This window comes from Oryctolagus cuniculus, chromosome 1 (genome assembly GCF_051225735.1).
Source record: "Oryctolagus cuniculus isolate XC-2025 breed Fujian yellow rabbit chromosome 1, ASM5122573v1, whole genome shotgun sequence".
NCBI classification, from domain to species: Eukaryota; Metazoa; Chordata; class Mammalia; order Lagomorpha; family Leporidae; genus Oryctolagus; species Oryctolagus cuniculus.
Genome location: NC_142867.1, coordinates 3,266,981 through 3,288,886, shown reverse-complemented (window position 1 = coordinate 3,288,886; position 21,906 = coordinate 3,266,981). Strand labels below are relative to the sequence as shown.

Here is a 21,906-nt window from a genome sequence, read left to right as displayed (position 1 = left end):
TGCTGGGTGGGGTGGCTATGCCCGGTGGCGTGGGATGTGGGTGCCCAGTGGTGTGGGGGTGTGGGTGCCTGGCAGTGTGGGGGTGTGGGTGCCAGCGGTGTGGGGTGTGGGTGCCCAGTGGTGTGGGGTGTGGGTGCCTGGCAGTGTAGGGGTGTGGGTGCCGGCAGTGTGGGGTGTGGATTTCTGGTGGTGTGGGGTGTGGGTGCCGGTGGTGTCAGGTGTGGGTGCCCAGTGGTGTGGGGTGTGGCTGCCTGGCAGTGTGGGGTGTGGCTGCCTGGCAGTGTGGGGTGTGGGTGCCGGCGGTGTGGGGTGTGGATTTCCAGCAGTGTGGGGTGTGGGTGCCCAGGGGTGTGGGGTGTGGGTGCCTGGCGTCCAGCCAGCACGTGGTGATGCTGCTGTAGTGGAGCCACCGGCTCGGGTGAAATCTCCCTGTGACGTGATGATAACGTGTGAGCGCGGTGAGCAGCAGCCCCTCACCGGCCGCCGAGGCGTCCCCAGGGGGCGTGTAGGGCCACGTTCGTGCCCTGTGCACAGCCGTGTTCGTGCCCAGGTATCCTCACATCCACGTCTGTGTGCACTCATGTCCATCCATGTACACTCGTGTCCATCCATGTGCACTCGTGTTTGTGTCCATATACACTCGTGTTCGTGTCCGTGTGCACTCGTGTCCATCCGTGTACATTCGTGTTTGTGTCCGTGTACACTCGTGTCCATCCGTGTACACTCGTGTTCGTGTCCGTGTACACTCGTGTCCATCCGTGTACATTCGTGTTTGTGTCCGTGTACACGCATGTCCATGCGTGTACACTCGTGTTCGTGTCCGTGTACACTCACGTTCATGCCTGTGTCCTCCACGTTGATATCCATGTACCTCACGTTGATATCCATGTACTCACATCCATGTCCGCGTGCGCCCGTGCCCATGTGCGTGTACACCCACATTCATGTTCATCCGTGCTCACGTCCACACCTCACTGCGTGTTTCCCCACGCCTGTGATCGGCTCACCGCTCTTGCTTCTCAGCCGTGGGCTACGTGTTACACAGGATGGCAGCACGCAAGTTCAAGGGTGGGCGTGTGTGCAACCCGGGGTCCCAGACAGGCAGGGCTGCAGCTCAGAGACCTGGGGGCCAGGCAGCTGGTAGTGTAGACGCTAACCCAGGTCTGCACAGTGTAGACTTACCCAGGTCTCAGCAGTGTAGACTTACCCAGTCTGGGCAGTGTAGACTTACCCAGGTCTCAGCAGTGTAGACTTACCCAGTCTGGGCAGTGTAGACTTACCCAGTCTGGGCAGTGTAGACTTACCCAGGTCCCAGCAGTGTAGACTCACCCAGGTCTCAGCAGTGTAGACTTACCCAGTCTGGGCAGTGTAGACTTACCCAGGTCCCAGCAGTGTAGACTTACCCAGGTCTCAGCAGTGTAGACTTACACAGTCTGGGCAGTGTAGACTTACCCAGGTTCCAGCAGTGTAGACTTACCCAGGTCTGGGCAGTGTAGACTTACCCAGGTCTGCAAGCTGAGGGCAGATTGGCCCCCGAGTGAGTTCACCCTCCTCTGTGCTTCTGTCTCTGAGCCCCCTGGGTGGCGGGGCGCCCTCTGCAGGCAGGGCCATTGGTTACCCGTGCACAGCCGCCCACAGCGGCCCGAGAAGCGGGGTGGAATCTGGGCCCCGGCCGGCTTCTGTCTCTGACAGCCACCTGCGAGAGGCCACTCAAGGGCAGGGGGCCCCGTGGCCACAGCCACTGACTCGGACGCCCGCCGTGCCACGGAGCAGCTGGGGGCCTGGGGCGGGCGACTGCGGGGAGGGGGCTGCTCTGCGGGTCGGCTCCGGGTCCTGATCTGGATCCCAGCTTCCGTTTAAATGAAGTGATCCTTACAAAGCCCTGCACACAGGGCCGAGCGACAGCTCCCGTGTGCCATCGCCGTTGGTGTTGGGGAGTCACGTTCTAATCGCCCCGACCACCTTCCCCCGGGAGACTTGGCACTTCCCCGAGGCCTGGGGTGCCCCTGGTCACTCAGCAGGACCCAGGGGGCTCTGGGGGCTGGCTCTGAGGCTGGGGGGCCCTGCCCCTCCCAGGCTGCCGGCCCAGGCCCCTGCAGCCTCAGCTTGGGTGTCCGTGGGCGGTAGGACGGCACCTCCCGGGCTGGCCTCTGCTGCCTCCCAGCCCCGTTTCTGCCCTCCTGAGTCTGTCTCCACGAGACCAGTGAGGACATAGAGCCCCGCCCCCATTCCATGCCCCGCCTACCCCACACCTGTCGAGACTCCCTTGGGGGAGTGCTTCTCGCCAGGGGCTCCCATCTGCCCACCCTGCCACGGCAGCCGTCGTGTGGTTGAGTGGGTTGTGCACTACACAACTCTAGGGGCCACGGCTCTTGGCGCCGTCTTGGTGTCCTGGGGCTCCCTGGGGCTCCTCCCCTGGTCACAGACCCCCCGCTCCCCCTCTGCTTCCCCAGCACTGGGTGGTAGCAAGCTTGCGGGGGACGAGGCAGAGCCTGGGCAGGTGCCTGGGGCCGCGGCTCCCGTGGGTACTCAGACACACGGATTTTGTGAGGGGTGCCACGTGGGGGGTGGTAAAGGCAGACGGGGCCCCCCACGTGACAGCCAGCTCGGCGTCATGAGCCGTGTGTGGCCCAGGCCTGGCTTCTGCCTCCCTCTGGGCCTTGATTTCTGCACCTGTGAAGTGGGAACGCAGAAACGCCTGCCTCCAGGGGCTTTGTGGGCTCGAGGTGGCCCAGGGTCAGGGAGGGGCCACCAGGGCTGCTCAGGGGCCACGAGGGCATCTGAGAGGGGCCGAAGGCCTCGGGGGCACATACCAGCTGCCACCCACACAGCCTGGCGTCCATGCCACCGGGCAGTGGGGCTAAGGTCACTTGGAACCGTGGAGGGGAGCGGGTGCTCCAGCGTGGGGCGGGAGCCTGTGTCAGCACAGAGGCCCTCGGGGACCCTGGGCTGCCCCACCCCTCCCGGGTCCCCAAGACTGCACCAGCCCCTGCCACAGGTGGGGAGGGGGCTGAGGGCTCTGTGGTGGCCCCAAGTGTGGGCAGATCTGCACAGCTGGCTGGGTCCCTGGGATCTGCACAGCTGCCTCCAGCTCCAGGCTCCGGGCTCCCGGGCTAAGCTGCTCACCTGGCCCAGGCCAGGTCCCAGGCCCTGCACCCTGGGTGCTGTGAGCCGGGGCCCCGGGGAGGCGGCCGGGCCTTCAGCCTCCGTGGGCGGGAGCAGGATCTGGAGGGGCCTGGCTGCGGAGTGGAGAAAGGCGGAGTCCCCAGCCTCACGCCTGCTGGGGCTGACAGCGGGCGGGCGAGCGGGCGATTAACTGACAGCGGGCGAGCGGGTGAGGGTCGCAGCACCGGGCTAAGGAGCCGGGGAAGCAGGTGCTCCCGCACTGCCCGGGATCTCGCATAAGTGGTCAGAGACGCACCCGCCAGGCTGGCCAGGGGCAGGACGGTGCTGGGGGTCCCGGCTCCTGCTGCCGCCTGTGCGGCCTTCCACGGCAAGAGCTTCCGATTGGGTCCACGTGGTGGGTGGGGCGGGGAGCGCGGTACGGGGAAGGCGCCGGCAGCTCCAGCTCCCGCGGCCTCGGCCAAACGGCGCTCGTGGCCGTGATGCTGCCAGGGAGGCGCCGTGTGGCTGTGAGGCATCTGCTCCTGCGCTGGCCGGGGTAGGGGCCGGGACTGTGCCGGGACCCCGGAGTCCTCCCTAGGCCACCTGGGAGACAGGATGCAGGGGCCCAGAGCACCCCACACCCAGGCTCCAGCCCTGCTGTCCCTGCCCTGGGCCCTGCACACTGGGCACACAGGACGGGCCACCCTGCTGGGCTGGACTGGGCCAGGAGCCCCCGTGCCCGTGTGGCCCAGCTCGGGGAGGTGACTCAGCAGTGGGCCTCCGTGGCTTCCCGGCCTCTGGCCCCGACCCGCTGGCCGGCTGGGCACTCGATAACCTGTTTTGAAAGAAAACAAACTCTTTGGAAACTGCGGCTGGGAGTACAGACAGGAAGTCTCACCCCCTCCCCAGGGGGCGGTGGACATGGGAGTGGGGGGTGGTCTCACGAGGCCACACCCCGCCCTCGTGGCCCTGCGTGGAGCCGAGGTCTAGGCTGGGGCAATGGGGAGCCACTGAAGGTTTGGGCGGGAGAGTGGCCTTCGGGGAGCCGGGCAGTGTGAGCTGTGCTGGGGAGGGCGGGGGCCGTAGCTGACCTGAAGGTTGAGCTGGGGCCAGGTGAGCAGGACAGAGGTGAGTGACACCTTCAAGCGGGAATCCGTGGCCACCTGGGTCCCGGGCCTCCCGGCCTGCTCAGCCTCAGGTTCTCATGGCAGGAGTTGGGGGCCCCAATTAGGGGGGCTCTGGGAACCCCAGCAGGGCAGAGGGTTTGCCCTGTGGAGTCTGCATGGTCAGGAAGCCTGGATCCCTGGTCGGGCACCGGAGGGGAGAGCTGACCCTGGCTTGGGCGTGCGCTGTGAGTAAGAGAGCAAGGGAAATCCCTCTGGGGCAGCCGGGTTGGGAGGGGGCTGCTGGCAGCCATGAGGGGCGGGGCGAGGGGCTGCAAGCCCAGTGGGACACGGCGGGAGCTGGAGACCCTGGGTGCAGCCGGCCAAGAGCCCCGACGCTGGCTGCGGGTCTGACTCGAGGCTTCGTCCAGCTCTCACACTGGCTACGGGCGCTCTAACCTCCAAGTTCCCATCGAGAGCACCCGAGCTGGGGACCCCAGGGTGCCCGGAAGAACCCAGCCCCAACCTGCCCATCCAGCCTCCAGGATGTCACCAAAGAGGTCGCACTGAGAATGAGGCCACGGTCACGGCCGCCGATCCCGAACACCGGGCGCAGCGTGACACGTTCCGCAGGGGACACAACGAGGCAGATTCTGGGGGAGAAGGAGGAGGGGGCGGGACCCGTGCGCGGGGGAGAAGGAGACAGAAACCGGGCTCCGGGGGGCTGGGGTCTTGGGGGGCTGGGGTCTTACGGAGCTGGCCGAAGGGGCTTCTGCTCAGCAGGTGCCTGCCGCCCCGGGAGCGCCGGCGGCCAGGTCCTGGAGGCCAGCTGGACCCCGTCCTGCCCAGCGCAAGGCTGCGCGCTGCACCCTGGAGGGGGAGGGTAGAGCTCTGCTTAAAAGTTCTCCCAAAAATCAGAAGGTCGCTAGACAAAGTAACAAAGTAACAGTTGCCAGGCAAGTGATCTCCGGGAAGACGGGTCGGGGCTGAGATCAGCAGGCTAATCCTCTGCTGGCGGAGCCAGTGCCCTGTACCAGCGCGCCAGATCCAGCCCTTGGCTGCTCCACGTCCCGTCCAGCCCCCTGCCCTGCCCGGCCCACACCCTGCTTCCCAGCCCTGCTCCCTGCACGCCCAGGCGCGGGCAATGCAGCTCCACTCTGTAGACACAACCCAACAGGTGCACCAGCCCGAGAGTCTATGAAAACCGCGCCAGGCCCACGGGGTGCACTGTGAGGGATCCGCCCGGCCCCGCGCCTGCCCTTCTCCTGACGCCCCGGGAGCTCCCTGCGAGGCCTGACCGCAAGCTCCCTGTCCCTCCACTGCAGGGGCGCGCGGCCACCGCGGAGGTCACGGCCACAGAGAGTCCGTGGGACACGCCTCGTGGCAGATCAGCCCGGAGAAGAATTAGGGGGAAGCCGGGTCTCTGGGGTGAGACCCCACCTCTGCGGTGGCCGGGCCTGGGGCTGAGAAAGGAAGCCCCTCCCAGAATCACTGCTGAGCGCGGGTGAGGTCCGACCAGGCGCCGGGGACGCCGGGCGGTAAGGTTGTCACGAAGGAAACAGCTCACTAGGAAAGACCCGCCCCCTACACGCACACATACGTGCACAGGCACACAGACACATGCAGGCACACATGTACATGCACAGATCCACATGCACACACACATACACAGAGGCACATACATGCACATGCTTGCCTGCGTGTCCATACATATATGTGCTCATGTGTGCACACACACACACTTGCACCCACACACCTGGACCACCCATGTCACTCCTCAGCGGAGAGTGACCAGGAGAGCTCACTGTGGGCAGGGGAAGGCAAGGCCTGAGCCAGGTGTGAAAGGGGCGGGGCCAGGGGCGGGCCAGCCAGCAGGCCAAGTCGGGGTGACTGGAGTTCACCCCTCCCTTCCCCAAGGGGCCCTCTTAGACTGGAACTTGGACTTCTCAGGGCAGTTACAGCCTCCTGCCCTCAGCCACGAGGCCTGCCCCACAAGTCATCCAGAGTGGACGCTGTGAGCTGGCTCCCGCCCAGCCCCGTCCAAGGCAGAGGCCCAGAGATGCACCTATCCCCAGGACCCTGTCTCAGGCGCACCCCAGGCACGGTGAATGCGGGAGGACACCCAGCTGCAGAGGTCACGCAGAACCACGCAAGCCCCCGGGAGCCCCACCCTGCCTCACAGGTCAGTGCTGGCCAGGGTGCTGAGGGTTCTTCCATGAGTCCATGGAGGATGGGATTAGAAGACGGTGCTCAATAGGGCCGGCGCTGTGGTGCGGTGGGTTAACGCCCTGGCCTGAAGCACCGGCATCCCATATGAGCACCGGTTCGAGTCCTGGCTGCTCCACTTCCAATCCAGCTCCCTGCTGTGGCCTGGGAGGGCAGTGGAAGATGATCCAAGTCCTTGGGCCCCTGCACCCACGTGGGAGACCCAGAAGAAGCTCCTGGCTCCTGGCTTTGGATCAGCTCAGCTCCAGCCATTGCGGCCAATTGGGGAGTGAACCAGTGGATAGAAGATCTCTCTTTCTCTCTCTCTCTCCCTCTCTGTGTAACTGTCTTTCAAATAAATAAAATAAATCTTGAAAATAAAAAAAAAGACGGTGCTCAAAAAAGGCAATTTTAGATCCTTGCGGCTGTGGGACCCGCCAAGCCCTCTTGGAAAACGTGTGTTATAAAAGAGCTGCGCCCAGATCTCAGAAATGCTGGCACCAAACCAAACTGCTCACCCCGTTTCCCCAGAAGCTCCCCAGGGCGCCCTCAGAGGTCACCTCCTGGGGTCTGGGCGCGTCCAGGGCCAAGGCCAGTTGTCCAGGATGCTCGCAAAGCCTGCAGGGTCCCCAGTGCCCACCAGCAGCTTCTGCACACACAACCCCCTTACGAACCACGAGAGCACGGGGACTCCATGCTCGGGCTCACCAGTCTGCCCCGTGGTCTCAACATCATGGGGTCAGGACACAGGCACGGGGCCATGGTTCCCTGCTTCTGCCTTCATTCTGCATTGCTATTTATCCAGGGAAACGGCACGAGGGGTGCACCATTGTCCTGTGGTGCACACACTGTCCTGGGGTGCACATGCTGTCCTGGGGCTGCACACACTGTCCTGGGCTGCACACACTGTCCTGGGCTGCACACACTGTCCTGGGGGTGCACACACTATCCTGGGGGGCACACACTGTCCTGGGGTATACACGCTGTCCTGGGGTTCAACACTGTCCTGGGTGCACACGCTGTCCTGGGTGCACACACTGTCCTGGGGTGCACACGATGTCCTGGGTGCACATGCTGTCCTGGGGTGCACACGCTGTCCTGGGATGCACACGCAGTCCTGGGTGCACACACTGTCCTGGGTGCACATGCTGTCCTGGGGGTGTACACACTGTCCTGGGGTGCACACGCTGTCCTGGGTGCACATGCTGTCCTGGGGGTGCACACGCTGTCCCCTGGCTGCACACACTGTCCTGTGTTGCACTCGCTGTGCTGGGGGTGTACACACTGTCCTGGGGTGCACTCACTGTCCTGGGTTGCACACGCTGTCCTGGGTGAACACGCTGTGCTGGGATGCACACTGTCCTGGGGTGCACATGCTGTCCTGGGGTGCACACGCTGTCCTGGGTGCACACGCTTCCTGGGTGCACACGCTTCCTGGGTGCACATGCTGTCCTGGGATGCACACGCTGTCCTGGGTACACACGCTGTCCTGGGTTGCACTCGCTGTGCTGGGGGTGTACACACTGTCCTGGGGTGCACACGCTGTCCTGGGTGAACACGCTGTGCTGGGGTACATACGCTTCCTGGGGTGCACACACTGTCCTGGGGTGCACACGCTGTCCTGGGTGCACATGCTGTCCTGGGTGAACACGCTGTGCGGGGGTACACACGCTTCCTGGGGTGCACATGCTGTCCTAGGGATGCACACGCAGTCCTGGGGGTTCACGTGCTGTCCTGGGGTGCACACGCTGTCCTGGGTGCACACACTGCCCTGGGGTGCACACACTGTCCTGGGGTGCACACGCTGTCCTGTGTTGCACTCGCTGTCCTGGGGTGTACACGCTGTCCTGTGGTGCACACGCTGTCCTGGGATGCACATGCTGTCCTGGGTGCACACGCTGTCCTGTGCATGGGCAGGCCAACTCTCTCAGAGGTGCAGTAGGTGCTGCAGGGCTTTCCTGTGCCTCTGGTCGGTGTCCTGTGCAGAGGCCCTGGGGCGGGGCTGGAGCAGGGAGCAGCAGGGGCCGGCCACTCTGCGTCGGCCGCCGTGGGGATGGACGTTTACTGCGACAGAAGCAGCGACCCGGCTGGGATAGTGCAGAACAGAGACGCAGTGCAGTGCGTGGCCTCTGGGGCTGCGGGAGCTGTGCTGAGCGGCCGGGCGCCGGGTGCAGGGCCCAGGCCACGGCCAGCACGGAGGCTCAGCAGCAGCAGGGCACGGCCGCCAGGTCCTCCAGCAGACACGGGGGAGCAGAGGTGGCGAGGATGACGAGAGGTGACGAGAGGTGACAAAAGGAACAGAGGCGGCGGGGATGATGAGAAGTGACAAGAGGACCAGGTGGCGGGGATGACGCCCAGCGCAGCCGAGCTCCAGCCGTGAGCTCCTTGTCCCCCTCCGTCTCCCCTGGGCCTCTGTCCACCCCGCCCATGGCGCTGGAGGGCTTCAGCATCCGTGGAGGACCCTGCAGAGGTCCCGGGGTGGGGTGGTCGTCCCCAGCTTCATGTGCAGGGGGTCCCCAGCCCAGGCCCCGGGCCCGTGAGCCCAGCTGCAGCTGGGGCCGTCCCAGAGGGCATGAGGGTAAACCGGGCCCTGGCGGCACGGGACAGGTGTCCTCCTGAGAAGAGCAGCTGGGGACGCAGTCACACGCAGAGGGGCGGCCGCGGGAGGGCACGGGAGGAGACGCCGCCCGCAAGCCCAGGGCAGAGTCCTCGGGAGCGGCTCGCCCTGCCTCGCGGGACCCGCCAGGGCTTTGCCTCCTGGGGCTGGGGCTGCTGCTGCCACTGGGGGGGGGGGGATGCAGGGCGGGGCAGGGGGCAGGGCAGGGGGACCCTTGGCAGCTGAGCTGGCTGAGACTGGCTCCCAGGCCCACACCCACAGAGGGGGCATCGGGCGGGACAGGCACGTGGCCCCTGCAGGAGGACCTCCTGGACAGACAGGAACTGCGGTCAGCAGCTGGCTGAGCTGGGACGATGTGTGTGTGCGTGTCCACGCGTGTGCATGCGCCATGCTGGCTGTGGGTGCATGTGCGCAAGCGTGTGGGTGCATATAGAGGAAGCCAGGCCTGGTGTGTGTGGCCTCCCCCCAGCGGCCCTGCACTGCTCAGGAAGACGGGGGCACCCTCTGCGCACAGGTGGGCGGGGGCGTGGCTTCCTCTGGGTGCCTCTGTTTCCTGTGGCTCCTGCAGCCCGCCAGGGCCCCCATCCCGCCCGGGACCTTGTGCACGCCCTGTGCCCTGGCTGAAGGGCAGGAAGCAGGTTCCCAGTGCCCTGTGCTGGCCTGGCCGGGCAGCCCCGTGAGGGAGGGGGGAGGTTCTGCTCGGAGCGCACCGGACGGGTGGAGGCGCTCCTCGGCCTTTCCCACAGCTCCCCCACCACCCCGCCCCGGGAGAGGACTTGGCTCAGGGCGGCTCCAGTCCGGGGGGCCGGCACTGGGGCTGACCTCACACAGGCAGGGTCCTGCGTCCATTTCCTGCCCCTGTGCGCTGCCCGGGGTCAGCCTGCAGACGCACATTCCAGAAAGAACAGGTGGAGCCCGGGGCAGGGGCGGGGAGGGGTCTCCACCCCGTGTGAGCAGGGGCGGGCGCCACAGAGGAGTGAGCCCTCAGCAGCAGCAGTGTGGGGGCAGGGGGCTTCCGTACCCACTCCCCGGCTGGGCAGGGGCCGGGGGCCTGGCAGGTGCTGGCCGCCTTCTCTCACCTGGTCCCCAGGTGCTGCCCGCCCACGGGGCTGGGCACAGAGGGCAGCTGGGCCTGCCCCCTGCAGATCCCCATGAGTGGGGCCAGCCTGGGGGCTCCTCCTGCCTCTGAGGCTGCGCCCCAAGTGGCTGGGAAGAGGGTGAAGGGTCGGCTCTCTGGCCTGTGCCACAACCAGGCAGGCGACAGACTTCAGGCCGACACCCTCGGACCCACGCCCAGGACCCTCCAGCCCCAGCCCGGGAGAGGGAGGGTGCAGAGAGCAACCTCGAGAGAGGGGCTGGAGGCTGCACCATGCTTGGGGAAACTGAGGCCCAAATGTGTCCAAAACCCACAGCCAAGCCCAGCCCCTCCCCCTTGGACAGACCTCGACTGCCCCACTCACGCCCGGGCTGGGTTCCAGAGCAGGCAGGACAGCCCCACGGGGAGGCCGGGGCTCGGGGTGTCTGGAGATGGCCCTGTGCAATGGGACCTCGGAGCAGGACTTCGAGGAGGGACCTGCACTGAGACCCCGGGGGGCCCCGACGTGGAGAGACCCAGGGAGAAGAGGGAGAGGGGGGCTGCGCGGGGCGGGGCCGGTGGCTGCCGCAGGCACTGGCATCCATGAGGCAGGAGCCGCCCCTTCTGGCTCTGGGTTCCCGCCCAGCGCCGGGACCTGGGGGCTGGCTCAGGGTCCCTGAAGAGGGACAGAGGAGCAGTGGCCGCAGCACCGGACACTCACCCAGCCGAGGACTCTGGCTGTGCCCGGATATGGCCGTTCGGTCATTCACGCCCCAAGTCAGTATTAGCTGAGGGCTCACAACAGCACGGCCTCTGTGCCCACCCCCCGCCCCGGTGAGATAGTGCCTGGAGGCGGGGCCGCAGGAGGTGACGAGAGCTAGCTGGGGTCAGGAGGCTGGGGCCCGAGGAGGGACTGGGGTCCTTACGAGCGAGCTGGCCTCCCTCCCTCTCTCCACCATGACCCAGAGCGTGACGGCCACCCGCGAGCCACAGCAGGAGCCCGCCCAGAACCTGCCCACGCGGGTCCCTGGACTTTGGACTCCCAGCGTCCACAGCTGGGAGATCAGCACCCCCTCCCCCGCCCCATGGTGTCCAGCTGGGACAGCCCAGAGCCTGCGTTCTAGCCACTCGCGGCAAGCTGCCCCGGGGGACCCCACCGCAGCATGGGCAGGGGCAGTGTTGTAACAGCGAGGCCCTGGCTGCCCACGCCGCACACACGGGAGACCACGCCCTGGGGCAGGGCTCCAGGACGACGTGTCCACGGGTGGGGCCCTGGCCGGGGTCTGGCTCCGAGGCGGCAGCCACTGAGCAGGGGCCCAGAACACAGTGTGTGGGTCTCCTCAGGGTCAGGCAGTCCTCGGGGCCAGCGGCCAAAGAGGAGTTTGCCCTGGGGAAGGTCCAGGTCGGGGGGCTGCGGGGGGCCCAGCTCCCGGAGGCCGCCTGTGCGCCCCTCGCCCACCTTCAGGCCAGCGCCGGGCGTCTCCCAGTCTCCGCCTCCCTCCCACCAGGACCCCTGAGACTGCACTTGGGGTCCACCCCGGTAGCCCAGGGGGACGCCCACCGCTGGGTCCTCACCCTGGTCACATATGCAGAGCCTCTGCCGCAAGGCCCTGTGCACAGGTGCCGAGGGTAGCGCACGGCTCATACACCTGCAGGAGACCCAGGGGTGTACCGGGCGCCAGCCTCCCCGCGGGCCAGGTCGTGGCCGCGCGGTCCCCTTGGCTGGGACCCTGTAGGCCTGAGCTGAGACGGCTGCAGCCTGCCCCAGGCTGACCCCGAGTCTGCCTGCGCTGGAGCCGTCAGGGGCACCTGCCCGGCGAGAGCCACGTTCCCGCTGTGGGCGCTCCGGCGTTGGGCTGCCGGGGCTCCGGGGCTTGGTGCTAACCTCTCACCCATTACAGAGCTCAGCACCGCCACACCTGCCGAGGCCACGGCCGGGACCCCCCCAACGCCCGCACCCCGATCAGCACCCTTCCCCCTCCACCCGCCACCCGTCCCTGGGAGCCAGGCAGGGGCGGGACAGCTCCCAGCCCCCTGTCCCTGTGGACCTCCCCTCCTGAGCAGCACAGAGACCAGGCGTCCCCAGAAGAAGCACACAGGGGCCCTGGAGCGGGGCCGCGGCCAGAGACCCGACGCAGCCTCAGCGGCCCCAGCCTGCCCACCCCTGGAATGGGCACGATCGTGGGGCCCAACCACCCAGGGCTGCTGAGTGGTCAGCGAGGGACGAGGCCGGCAGCCGGGGCAGAGTCGGCAGCAGCGGTGCTAGGAGCAGCTGCCCCTCTGCCGGCGTCCAGCCAGAGGCCAGGGTCTCACAGAGCCGGCCCAGATGGCATCCCCGAGCTGGGCTGCGTGCTGCCCTGGTCGGGGGTCTGCCCACACAGCAAGGGCAAAGGGACCTGGCTGGACCCACAGCTGGTGAGGCAGGGGTGGGGCCCCTCTCTGTCCCCGCCCCCCGACCGTGCTGGTCCCTGTCCGTCTGGCTGGGTTGACCACAGGGGCCGTTTGCTTGTCTTCCCAGAGACTGTGTCGGGGTCCTGGGGGGCTCTGCTTGGAACCCAGGGCCGTGTGGGGAGGGAGCTCTAGGGGCCAGGAGGCCAGACCACAGCGGGGCAGGCAGACAGGACCATGGGCATGGGTCTGGGCCTGGGCCTGGCCCCCCGGGGCGGGGGAATGAGGGCTGGGAGGGCACCATAGCCGCTGGGGCCTCCTGGGCTCTCAAAGCCGCCTTCTCGGAGCACTGCCCGCTGCGGGAAGCCCCCGGGAGGGGCGGGGGGCCGGTGACCACCAGCCCAGAGGGCCAGTGAGGACGCCTGCAGGCTCTGGCCACAGGCACTGCCTGGGCTGGTGGCATCCTGCTCCAGACAGCCCAGAGGGAGCCCCAGCCAGGGGTGGGCCGATGCCACGGCCACAGGCCCTCGGCCGCCATCTTGGAATCTGGAGCTTGCAAACAGCTGTGGGCACTGGGGGCACCCGCTGACCACACAGCAGCCGCTGCCCAGGGGCCGGAGTGGGCTTCGGATTCTGGGCTTGGGGCGGCACGCAGGGATCCCATCCAAAACCACGGCTGGCCTCCTGCTCACCGACGAGCAGACAGGAATCCCGCAGCCCCCGTGGGTGGTCTCAGGGGAGGTGGGGGGGCTTCCTTCATCCCAAACCCCCCGGGGCCAGGCCCAAAAGAGCCCAGAGGTGGGGAGGGGAGGGCTCAGAGACGCCCAGCCAGGAGCGGAGGGCGGGCAGGCGCCAGCCCGGCTGGCAGAGACCCACCTGGCCAGGACCATGCAGATGCCTCCTGGCCGCCTGGCTCCCTGCCCAGGGGTCCTCTCGACCACGCCCTCAAGGGACCCCGCCTACTGCAGGCAAGAGGAGCTGACCGGCCGGGGCGGGGGTGAGGAGCATCGGGGAGGGGTGGCGGGCAGGAAAGAGGACAGGGGGAGGAGATGGGGAGACACTTCCTGTGGCCCCTCTCAAAGCTTCCAGGCTCGGCTCTGCTCACCTGGGCGCCGGCTGCCAGGACCCCGGGTGGGGTGGCTCCAAACAGCCGAGGCCAATCCCGCCCTCCTACGGTGGCTCCCCCGCGGACCTGCGGGAAAAGCCAGAGCGCTCCAGCCGCCAGAGGCTCCAGCCAGGAAGCGGGTGCATCACCAGCCCTTGCAACCCCCAGCTGGATCCGGTCCCACGGTTTCGCCCCGAGACCCGGGTGTGTGTCAGGCGCATTCAGTGAACAGCACCAGCGAACACTGCGAGGTGAGGGTGGGGGCTTCGGGACGACCCCCAGCTGTGGCACCTGGTGACCCTGGGCGTGTGACCTCACCACTGCAGCTCGTGCCCCTTAGCCAGAACATGGGTACCGTTTGCGCTTCTGGTAGAGCTGCCGTGAGGACTGAACCAGCAAACGGGCGCACGGATTCAGCTCCGTGGGTTTTTAGCAAACGGCCTTGTTGTCAGTCACAGCCCCTCCGGAAGGGGTCACTGCATTGGGACCACCCCCTCCAGGCAGCCTTCCAGACTTTCGACCTGGGGAGGGAACTGGAACGTCTAACGTGTCGGATTTTCCCGGGAGGTTCCTGTCCCCGGTGACAGATACTCATCACACGCAGATGCTCACTGCCGTCCGGGCCTCACGGGCAGGCACCGCTGGACCCCTCTGTGCCGGCGCCCCGCCCGTCCCTGCCTTGGAGTGGGCAGCAGGCGAGTGAACGGATGACCGGGGCGCAGTGGCACAGTCCCGAGAGTGAGGGTGGTCTTGGCCCCCCCTCCCGGGGACCAAGGCCTGACCCCCACCCAAACCCTTGCTCCTTGTCCTGGGACCCAGCCCCTTGTCAAACAGGAAGGTGGCCTCAGCCGGCGTGGCCACCTGGGAGCCCCCAGGAGGGCCTGAGGGCGTGGCAGATGGCCCAGACTCCCCATCATTCACCACCTCGACTTGGCTCACGGAGGGGCCAGGGGCCAGAAGCCGGAGCCTGGTGCGGCCAAGGTGAGCCCAACCTGGGAACGGCCTCGCTGAACCACTCGGCGCGTGGGGGAGCAGCCCAAGGTCAAGCTCAGGGGTGGGGGTGGGGGTGGAGGAGGAGAGGGAGGGAGAGGGAGAGGCAGAGGCGGGGAGGGGGGGGGAGGAAGGGGGATGGCCTAGCCAGGCCAGGGGTCCGGGGGAGGAAGCAGAACGGGGTGGCCGGGGGCAGAGGCCGAGGGGTGGCTGGATGGGGGTGTGGTGGGGACGTGTGACAGCCGGGGCACTGAGCGCTGAGCCCAGCTTACGGCCCCCAGCACAAGCCAGAAAGCAAACGGTGCAGCAGGCTGACGCCCGCCAGACCCTGCCGCTGGCCACGCCCACACCGCCGCAGGATGTCCAGCCAGGATGGCACCCAGGGCCCCAGGCCTGAGCCAGGCTCCAGCCGCCCCCTCCCTACGCCGTCCTCCCTGGGCCCGGGGTGCCCAGCCCTCCTGAGCAGAGTCCAGGGGCTGTGGGCTCCGGGGCGGACACTTCCAGAGATCCTCCAGGGCCCCACGTGGCTGCAGGCTGCCCGCAGTGGCAGCAGCGCGTGGGTCCATGATGCCGGCGCTGGAACGAGCCCCTGTTTTTGCCAGGGAAGCTTTGCCCGTCCCTGACTCCCTGCCCCTGGGTGGAGCGAGCCTGCAGGGGAGGGCAGTGTGGGGACCCCCAGGGACAGCACAGGGCCCGGGGCCCGGGGGACAGGCAGCGCCCTTCTCCCCAACGGAGCAGGAACCTCAGGACTGACAGTGATGGGGGGGCACGTGGGGCCCTTTGGAGGGTGGCCACGGGGCACCTGCCCAGGGAGCTGGGAGGAGGGTGGGCTGGCACCCCCTCCCCCAGGCCTCCATTCCACGACTGTGGGTGGGTGGAGGGCGGGACAGGGTGACACACAGGACCCCAGGGGAAGCCGCCATCCAGTCCTGCATGGGCCCGGCCGCTGAGCAAATGGCTGGGGATGAGCAGTGTCCACTTGCTGCAGCCACGCGGGACAGGGTGGGCGAAGGGGCAGCGGGCCGACCTCGGGAGGGGCCGCCACCTCCAGGACCCTGCCTGGGAGCCGTGGTCCCTCCGTCCTCGCTCTGAGCCTCCCCGCCCAGGTCTGTCCGGGGGACGGGACCACGTGGCAGGAAGAGCTCCGGGAGTGACCAGGGCTCGGTGTTTGCCAGGAGAGGACCTCACTCAGTCACTCAGCAAGCGTGTGCTGCAGCCAGGAGCCCGGGCTGAGGCCCAGCAGGGGGCACCAGTCCCAGGCCCCCACCCCGGTCACCAAGTGGCAATGCCTTCGGCCTGGTGCAGGCCCTCACAGCCCCCACCTGGATTCCTGCCTCTCCTACTTCCAGTAGTGCATCCCCCCTCACCCCCAGGGCCCCCACCAGCCCCACCCCAGGGCCCCACTAGCCCTGCCCCAGGGCCCCCATCAGCCCCACCCCAGGGCCCCACTAGCCCCGCCCCAGGGCCTCCACCAGCCCCGCCCCAGGGCCCCCACTAGCCCCACCCCAGGGCCTCCACCAGCCCTGCCCCAGGGCCTCCACAAGGCCCCAGGGCCCCCACCAGCCCCACCCCAGGGCCCCACTAGCCCCACCTCAGGGCCCCACTAGCCCCACCCCAGGGCCTCCACCAGGCCCCAAGGCCCCCACCAGCCCCACCCCAGGGCCCCCACTAGCCCCACCCCAGGGCCTCCACCAGGCCCCAGGGCCCCCACCAGCCCCACCCCAGGGCCCCCACCAGCCCCTGGCATCCCCAGCAGGGTCCGGCTGCCCAGCCTGCACTGGGCCATCGCCTGCTTGGGTCAGAAGGACTCACTCACTGCCTCCACATGTACCAGGTGCCCTCACACCCCCCCACAACTCCTCCGGCCCAGATCACCTCCCTCCCCTTCTCCTGCGAGCAGCCCAGGCGCCTGCAGGGTGTTAGAGATGAGCACCGTGGCAGCTGAGGCTCTCAACGCACGGCCTGGCACACACAGCTGAAGTGTGTGGAGCGCTGAATGATGCATGAATGAATGGGCTTTGGCCTCAGCAGGCCTGGGTGTACACTTGCCCTGGACGTCCTCTGTGATGCTGGGTGGTCACGTCCCGCCCACCCAGGGTCCCCAGTGGAGCGTGGAGAGACGCAGGACCACATCTGCGCCCTAGACACACTCAGCTCTGGTGCTGGGGCAAGGGAGGTGCTAAATGCATGGAAAAACGGCTGCAGGGGACGGCTTCCTCTCCCTCGCTAGGAACAGCCGAGCCAGCTCCATGAAGAAGAACCAAAGCCGCTGCCCGACGGCACCCACGGGCGCTTGTGATCCATGCCGGCCAGTGCAGGGCAGACCCACAAACCTGGCGCAACCTGCAGTGGCCAAGGGGCCACGGCAGCCAAGCCTTCCCCAAGAAAGGGTATGAGGCCCTGGGCATCCCTACAGGAGTGCATCCTGACCGACCCCTGGGGTCCAGAGCACCAAGGTTTTAGAAAACCCACGGCACGGACATGGGCAGCTGCTTCCTCGGCAGGGTGCAGGAAGTGCCGCCTGGGAATGGGTGATGTTTCCAGGTGAGACTGTGCTGAGGGCACGGGGTCTCCTGCTCGTTACCAGCTGCAGGAGGCAGGTGACAAAGCCCGCACAGCATGGGAGAGGCTGTGTGTGATGACGCCTCCCTGATGCCCTAGGATCTGTGGGCTGCAGCAGGAACTCCCCCCCACGGAAAGATCTAAAGAATGACCTCACTGAGGCTGACCTGGTGGTGCAGCGAGCTAAGCTGCCATCTGCAATGCTGGCATCCTGTATGGCACAAGTTTGAGTCCTGGCTGCCTCACTTCTGACCCAGCTCCCTGCTAGTGCTCCTGAGAAAAGCAGCAGAGGATGGTCCAAGTCCTTGGGCCCCTGCACCTGTGTGGGAGACCTGGAAGAAGCTCCCGACTCCTGGCTTCAGTCTGGCCCAGCCCTGGCCATGGTAGCCATTTGGGAAGTGAACCAGTGGATAGAAGCTCTCTCTCTCTCTCTCTCTCTCACTCTTTCAACTAAATAAATAAATATGTTTTAAAGAGATAAGTTTCCTTTGGTGCAAAAAATTTTTTTAAAAGATTAAAGCTGAGAAAACAAGCAAGCAGACACAGAAATGGGCAAGCGTCTTGCATGGGCATTTTACAAGGCGATCTCTAGACTGCCACTCCGTCAACACATGAAGGAAGTGCTCATCTTTGTGAATCACCCAGGAGATTCCAGCGAACGCCACAGGGATGGCGTGGGTGCACGCGACAGGATGGCCACGGAAGAGGCTAGGTCGTGGCAAGTGCTGGGGGTGGTGCTGGGCATCCAGAAAACCACAAGGTGTCTGCGTGGCGTTGTCTGGGGCAACCGAGGGTGGAGGGATTCCAGAAGGGATGGTGGGGTCAGAGTCGGGTGATGCTGTGGTTTCTGGTGTGGGCCCCTAGGCCGTGCCTGGAAGCTGGTCACTCCCCTGCAGCTTGAGTCAGCACACTCCCTGGTAATCCTGGCCCACAGCAGCCAAATCCTCCCCACACCCAGGCCCACACAGCCCTGGATGCTGCCCGCCTCCGTGTCCACTGCTAATCACGACATGATTCAGGAACCAGCTTGGCTGTGTTGGTTGACACGGCCTTGTACCTAAGGTGCCACACGTGAATGAAAAAGATGTGACATTGGAACTCAACTCCTTGACCAGCCACGGGAGGCGCTTGTTTGTAGGAGGCGTGAGTTTCAAATCCTGGAAGAGTAGTGCCTGGTTTCTGAGCTACTCATGGTATGATGGCTTCTCCAGCACTTTTTCTTTCTTAATCGTTATTTATTTGAAAGGCAGAGTGAGAGAGAGAGAGAGAGAGAGATCTTCCATCCGCTGGTTCACTCCTCAAATGGCTGCATCGGCCAGAGCTGGAGTAGGCTGAAGCCAGGAGCCAGGAGCTTCACCCGGGTCTCCCACATGGGTGCAGGGGCCCACACTCCTGGGCCATCTTCTGCTGGTTTCCCAGGTGCATTAGCAGGGAGCTGGATTGGAAGTGGAGCAGCCGGGACTCGCACCGGCGCCCATAAGGGATGCCGGCATCATAGGTGATGGCTTTACTGGCTGCGCCACAGCGCTGGCCCCTCTCCAGCGCTTTCTTAAGTCTACACGGCCCACAAAGCTGTGGGGATCTGTTTTAATCTCTGCTGAAAACACTCCCCAGTGGCAAACTACCCCGGTCACTGAACACAGGGTCGGGAAGGGACACGTGGGGGTGTGGCCACACTACACATTCAGTCGATCTGCTCTTTTTTTTTAAATATTTATTTTATTTATTTGAAAGACAGAGTTAGAGAGAGAGGTAGAGATAGAGAGAGAGGTCCTCCATCTGCTGGTTCACTCCCCAGATGACCGCAAGGGCCAGAGCTGTGTCAACCTGAAGCCAGGAGCCAGGAGCTTCCTCCAGGTCTCCCACGCAGGTGCAGGGGCCCAAGGACTTGGGCCATCTTCTACTGCCATCCCAGGCCATAGCAGAGAGCTGGATCGGAAGAGAAGCAGCTGGGACTAGAACTGGCGCCGATCTGGGATGCCGGCGCTTCGGTCCAGGGCTTTAACCTGCTGCGCCACAGCACCAGCCCCAATCTGCTTTTTAAAATGTCTAATGAACTGTATGTATTTGAGAAGCAGGAGAGAGAGGAGGTGAGAGTGAGCCAGCCGGGACTCGATCCAGGTGTCCCCCAGGCATGGCCGGGCCCCACCTGCCTTGGGAGGTGTGCGCCTGCAGGAAGCTGGAATCAGGGACAGCGCCAGACCGCACCCAGGCACTGCAGCACGGGCGGCGGGCGCCCCCAGGGGCCCAGGCTCGGGCAACCTCAGAGCCTGGATAACAACTCAGAAGAGGAAGCGACGGTGCTGAGCGCGTCTTACACTTACTTTCAATCTGATTTGTGTGATTGTAAGTTGCAAGGTTTTATTTTCCACCACAGCCGTGGTTATCCAGCTTGCAAAAGTGCCTGAAGCTGGGAACCAGGAGCTGAACCCGGTGGGCAGTGGGAGCCCGAGTGCTTGAGCCGGCACCGCTGCCTCCCGGGGTCCACGTTAGCACAGAGCCAGAGTCGGGAGCCGGAGCTGCGTCTGGGACTCAGGTCCCCTGATGGGGGACGTGGGGTCTTGACAGACAGGCCAAATGCCCGCCCCCAGCTCTCTTCGAATTCATTCTGTGCTCTTCCCCTCCGTCAGCCTGGGCTGGGGGCGCCTGCTCCCCGCCACACTCAGCGCAGGGCTGACGTGTCCACCTGCCCTCCCCATCGGGAAGCTGAGGCCAGAGGGGCCGTGTGGGCCAGGGCCACACCAAGAACCACGGTGCAGCCGGGTCTGGCCTCCGGCTCTCCTGGTCCCCACACTGGTGAGCCCCGACCGTGCGGGTGCTGGGGCCCCCGCGGTGCTGCCCTGCCCCCGCCCTTCCCTCCACAGCCAGTGTTTCCTCTGTCCCAACAGGCTCTGCCCTGGACACCCAGGGGTGCCTGGGAAGAGGTTGAATTGCGCTTCCTTCCTCCCATCCCCCTGGGGCACAGGGCCCAGCAAGTGGTAGTACCATGGGGCAGGAGGGAGGTTTAGATTGTTCTAGAAATGCTGAGAGCCGTAGGGGCAGAGCCGGGCCCAGACTCCTCCCTTCCTGCCGGCTCCCTCTTGCTCTGTGCTGGGGCAGCAGGCAGTGGGCCATCTCAGAGCAGCAAAGGATGCTGGGAATATCCCAGGCAGCTGAGGATGAAGGAGGCCCAGAGAGGGTGTGCAGCCGCTCACGGCTCCCAGCACGCAGGGCCCAGCTGCGGAGACATCTCAGGCACACGGGACTGAGCAGGCCGAGGACAGGGCCAGGGGGAGCCCCAGGGGCGCAGCAGATGCCTGGCGGACTATCTCCTAGCAACCAGCCCCCTGCTCTGGGCACTGCCCGGCCTGACACCGGCGGCAAGCACTCTGCACTGTTCTGTATGAATGAGCCCCGGGCCTCGCCAAAAGGCAGCCCCGGCGAGAGCTGTTCCAAGTGGGACGGTGCAGTGCCACCCAGGCTGGCCGGGTGTCATCAGGGACCTGGGGCCCTGGGGCTCCAGGTGCCTGGCCATGGTAGCCCCGTTCACTGGCCCGCAGAACTCGGGCTGCTGCCTTCAGCAGGGAGGTGGCCGGCGAGCAGAGCCTGCAGAGGTGCAGACGGGCATGGGGCAGCCCTGGGCTTCTGGACGCTGATCTGAAGACACAGAGCCGCAGGTGGCCAGGCCAGCACGCAGAGCCCCGGAGCCCAGCTCTGGGACCCGCTGATGGTGCATCTCAGGGCGGGGAAGACAGCGGTCCATCCCCCCCATCCCCCCCCAGGCTGGTCCCAGTGCAATGCCTGCTTAGCCGCTGCCCTCAAGACCCCAGCACGGGCAGAGGAACAGGAGGCCAGGGACAGCAGGGCAGGCCCGGGCGTCCCCCCAGCATCCCACTGCCCAGAACGCTGGCCCCCTCTCAGGAGCCCCCGGGGGGGCGGGCCTTCACGGACCCCAGCCCAGGAGAGAGAGGGGCTCCCGGGAGGCAGGGCGGGAGCCGTCCCCAAAGCTGCTCTCCTTGGAGGTGAGGCCCGGCACAGGCCCCAAACGTGCGGACGAAATGGCTTCAGGGGGTGGGATGGGTCTCTCCCCTGCGGACTTCCCCCAGGGTGCACCTTGCCCCTCAGCACGGTTTAAAGGCATCTGGGTCTCGGTCTCTCACCAGGGAAACTCCGGCCTCCCCAGCAACCCACGCTGGGCTGTGTCTCTCGGGAGGGCCCAGCGCAGACGGCCACTGCCTTGGCCGTGGAGTTTCCGGTCACTCGCTCAACACAGCTCCACGCGGACACACCCACACGTCCGTCTACCCGTCCAGCCCTCCATCAGCAGGTGGACGTGGGCTCTCTGGCAGAGGCCCGGCCGCAGGGGCCTCCCCGGCACCTGGGGAACACGGCGTGGGAAGCTAAGTTTATTTGCATGCAGAACATACTTGAAACCCCTGCTTAGCTTTCTCCTAATGTGCGTTGCCCACAGATTTGTTTTTTTGAAGATTCCTGGCGCATAGCTTGAGAGCTGACAAAGTGACCGTCGGGGGGGACGCATGGGCAGGGGAGGGTTGGGAGGAGCTTTGTGGTCCCGGCCACGAGCCGGGGGAGGAGCCGGGACGTGTACTTGAGTCATGGTCACGGGCAACCACGGGCGATCCGGACACTTGCCTGCTTGTCAGCTGCACCTGGATGTAATAGAAAACCGGTTCTTTCCGACAGGCAGGAGGGAGGAGGAAGGTGTGTGGCCCACGTGGCCTGCGGAGGTGACACGAGGCTGGCAGGCGTGCAGGGG

The 21,906-nt window shown here is 66.1% G+C and overlaps 1 long non-coding RNA gene across 4 annotated transcripts; it reads left to right on the top strand.

Moving 5' to 3' along the window:
• The first annotated feature begins 3,932 nt into the window (after positions 1–3,932).
• LOC138846235 (uncharacterized) lies at positions 3,933–6,798 on the top strand. 4 transcript variants are annotated; one of them, XR_016212196.1, is made up of 4 exons: positions 3,933–4,456; positions 5,534–5,712; positions 6,284–6,390; positions 6,565–6,798. It is a non-coding gene; the product is annotated as an uncharacterized LOC138846235 (long non-coding RNA). The 4 variants fall into 4 exon arrangements; XR_011383706.2 differs by having other exon boundaries at positions 3,935–4,456; positions 5,534–6,390; XR_016212195.1 differs by having other exon boundaries at positions 3,936–4,233; positions 5,534–6,390.
• Positions 6,799–21,906: the final 15,108 nt, after the last annotated feature.